We start from the raw sequence: 4,316 nt of genomic DNA on the forward strand, positions 1-4,316 counted from the left end.
CCTTATATTTGAAATGAATACACTAGCCATAATGCCCTCACAAATAAGTTCTTCCTACCAACAAGTATACAATCCCGTGAACCAAGTCCCCTTCCATGATCTCTGGCAGACAGGAAATGGCTACTTTGTGCCAAGTACAAGCAAATATAGAACCTGTGAATGAATATCCAGAATACTTGACAAGTTTAAAACAGAAAGTCAGAAGAGAGACAATCCTGTCAAAGTGGGCCTGGTACATGAAGGAAATAGTTAGAAAAGGAAACACACACACGCACACAAACACACATGTGCACATACACTCATGCACACAAAAACTCATACATACAGAGAGAGAGAGAGAGAGAGAGAGAGAGAGAGAGAGAGAGTACAGCAGCTCTAGAAAACAGTGTGGAGAATTCTGAGATTTTTAAAGTTAAACATATACCCTGTGACTCATTCATACAGCCCCTTAGAACATACTTGCAATGGCTTGATATTCTATTTCACAGGTCTTTTCTCATTTGTGTGTATTGCTAGTTTATCCATAACAGCTTGGAAAACAAAATATAAATATTCTACTGATGGGAGATGTCGTTCTGTAAATATGTTTCTCATACTGGTTAATGAATAAAGCACTGTTGGCCAATAGGAAATCAAGATAGGCAGGACTAGGAGACAAGGAGGATTCGAGGAAGTAGTAAGGAGGAGTCAACATGGAGAGACTGGAGAGAGCAGAACCGCTGGCCCCCTCTCTCCGGTAAGATGAGACCATGTGGAAATACTTAGATTAGTAGAAATGGGTTAATAATGAAGACAGAGCTAGCCGATAAGAAACAAGTAACTGGCCAACAGCATAATATCAAATACAGAGTCTATGTGTGTTAATTCGGGCCAGTGTGGCGGTGGGACCAGACCAGTGGAAAAACCTTACTCGTAACATATGGCGCCCAACATTGGATGCCATATTGTTACAAGTAGTTTTCCCCGCCACCAGTCTTGTCCAGAGACACATAAGCGACACACTCTGTTTAGAGGGACAACTGTTATTCAGACCTGTTTCTACACTGGAGAACTTGTGAAAGCCATAGTAGTTAGAACAGGATTTAGTACTTCCAAAGGACAGCTTGTTCGTTCTATACAGTATCCCAAGCCAACTGATTTTAAACTCTATAGAGATGCCTACTTGTTTCTGCTGAGTCTTGTGGTGGTGGCTGGCATTGGGTTTATCTACACAGTCATCAACAGCATTTTAAATAAGAAATAAGTTCGGGAAATAATTATTAAGTCTCTTGATATAATTACAATTACTGTGCCACCTACACTTCCTGCTGCAATGACTGCTGGAATTGTATATGCTCAGAGAAGACTGAAACAAGTTGGAATTTTCTGTATCAGTTCCCAAAGGATAAATATCTGTGGACAGCTGAATCTTGTTTGCTTTGACAAGACTGGAACTCTTACTGAAGGTGGTTTAGATCTGTGGGGGAATTCAGCGAGTCGAAAATACCTGATTTCTTTTACCAGAAGACAATGTTTACAGTGAGATGATGGTAAAATCTCAATTTGTTGCTTGCTACTTGTCATTCACTTACAAAAATTGAAGGCATTCTTTCTGGTGACCCACTTGATTTGAAAATGTTTGAAGCCATTGGATAGATTTTGGAAGAAGCAACTGAAGAAGAAACAGCACCTCATAACCAAATTATATCCACTGTGGTTCTTCCTTCCAAACAGCTGCTTCCTTAATCCACATCTGCAATAAACCAAAAAATGGAGCTGTTTGAACTTCCAGCTATTTATGAGATAGGAATTATTCGACAGTTCCCATTTTCTTCTGCTTTACAGCAGATGAGTGTGATTTCAAGGGTACTAGGCGACAAGAAAATGGACGCCTACATGAAAGGAGCCCCTGAGGTCATTACCAGTCTTTGTAAACCTGAAACAGATCCAGTTAATTTTGACAAAGTTTTAGATGATTATACCAAACAAGGCTTCCATGTAATTGCTCTTGCCCATAGAAAATTGGAGTCAAAACTGACATGGCATAAAGTACAGCATATTAGTAGAGATGCCATTGAAAACAACATGGATTTTATGGGATTGATTATAATGCAGAACAAATTAAAGCAGGAAACCCCTGCAGTATTTGAAGATTTGCACAAAGCCAACATTCGAACTGTCATGGTCATAGATGACCATGAGACTGTGGAATGACTCTACCTCAGGATAAAGTTATTTTTGCTGAAGCATTAACTCAAAAGGATGGGAGAGTTGCCAAGATCACTTGACATTATGCAGACTCCCTGACACAGTGTAATGAACCATCAGCAATTAACTCAGAGGTTATTCCAATTAAACTTGCCCATGATAGTTTAGCAGATCTTCAGTCTACTCGACATCATTTTGCAATGAATGGAAAGTCATTTTCAGTGATACTGGAACATTTTCAAGATCTTGTTCCTAAGTTGATGCTACATGGTACCGTGTTTGCTCGAATGGCACCAGATCAGAAGACACAATTGGTAGAAGCATTGTAGAATGTAGATTAATTTGTTGGGATGTGCGGTGATGGTACAAATGTTTGTGGCGCTTTGAAGAGGGCCCATGGTGGTATTTTCTTGTCTGACCTTGAAGCTTCTGTGGCATCTCCTTTTACTTCCAAAACACCTAGTATTTCCTGAATGCCAAACCTAATCAGGGAAGGCCATGCTGCTTTAATGACATCTTTCTGTGTGTTTAAATGTATGGCCTTATACAGCATCATACAATACTTCAGCGTTATTCTTCTGTATTCTATCTTGAGTAACCTGGGAGACTTTCAGTTTCTCTTCATTGATCTGGCAATCATTTTGGTAGTGACATTTACAATAAGCTTAAATCCTGCCTGGAAAGAACTTTTGGCACAGAGCCCACCTTCCCTTCGGGATTATATCTGGGGGCACTCCTCTTCTCCGTCTTGTCTCAAATTATCATCAGCATTGGATTTCAGTCGCTGGGTTTTTATTGGGTCAAGCAGTATAAAGTGTGTGATCCATTCTCCGATGTTTGTAACACAACAAGAAGCACATGTTGGAACTCGTCACATTTGTACAACACAACTGAACTTGATACATGTAAAATACATAATTATGAAAATACCACAGAGTTTTTTATCTCCAGTTTCCAGTACATCACAGTGGCAGTTGCCTTTTCAAAAGGAAAACCATTCAGGCAGCCTTGCTACAAGAATTATTTTTTTGTTATATCTGTGATTATTTTGTATGTTTTCATATTATTCATCATGTTGCATCCAGTTGCCTCTGTTGACCAGGTTCTTGAGATTGTATGTGTACCATACCAGTGGTGCATATATATGCTTATCATTGTTCTTATCCATGCCTTTGTGTCTATCACGCTTGAGGAGTCAGTGGATCGGGCCCTAAGCTGTAGAAAGAAGACACCAAAAGCTAAATACATGTACCTGACGCAGGAGCTCAAAGTTGATCCTGAATGGCCGCCTAAACCTCAGAAGCCAAACTGTAGTAAAGGAGAATGGATCATGTCAGATCAGCATAGCAGAGACTGCTTCTACTGTGCTAGTGACAGTATTCAGGAGGATGTGCTTTTAGGCTTCTGACACTGTGTGTCAGAATGGCACTATTTCAATTCATAGCCCTGTCATAGCACAGTAGTTGATTAAAAACAAAAGCAGTAAAATGGCATTTGCCTCACAGTTATTAACTATCAATCTGGCTAGATCTTTGTGCAGTAACACACTTTATATTGGGTGTGAGAGAACTGTGTTGTGTGTTTAGATTTTAGTTTTTGACACTAGTTTGCCTTTTTAATTTTCACAACCCCTTATTAGCAAGTTCCTTTTATATATTATAGACCCTAAAATGGGAATTTTTAAAATAATATGGCTGTTAGTTGTAATTATTATTTGGTGAAAACAGATTTAAAGTCTGTTTTGATTCCAGTGTTTCTCCCAAAGAATTCTATGTTAAACATAAACCAGTTTCCTTTGACCTCAAGATAGAAGTGAGTTTGTATGTTATTGTTGATAGAGCAACTCGGGTAATTTCCATTACTGATTTTCTATTCTGTGTAGACTGCCTGGGTGTTACTTTCTAGCCAGCAAGGTGCGTCACCGCTGTCTTGATGTCCTTAATAATGTTTGTGGGTCCCACTGTGTTTGACGTCAGCAGTCTGGTTTCCTTCATTGAATGCAGAAACTTTTTATTAGAAAAGTTCATTTCTGAGCCAGGTAGTGCTGCCGACCTGTACTCCTTGCACAGGAGGCTAAGGCAGGATGACTGTTCTTAGTTCAAGGGTAGCCTAGAGTATATAGTAGATCC

General features: G+C 39.4%; 1 pseudogene; it reads left to right on the top strand.

The window, feature by feature from the left end:
- Positions 1–919: 919 nt before the first annotated feature.
- Positions 920–3,587, top strand: LOC127218580 (polyamine-transporting ATPase 13A3-like; annotated as a pseudogene).
- Positions 3,588–4,316: the final 729 nt, after the last annotated feature.

Source organism: Phodopus roborovskii, unplaced genomic scaffold (assembly GCF_943737965.1).
Source record: "Phodopus roborovskii unplaced genomic scaffold, PHOROB, whole genome shotgun sequence".
NCBI classification, from domain to species: Eukaryota; Metazoa; Chordata; class Mammalia; order Rodentia; family Cricetidae; genus Phodopus; species Phodopus roborovskii.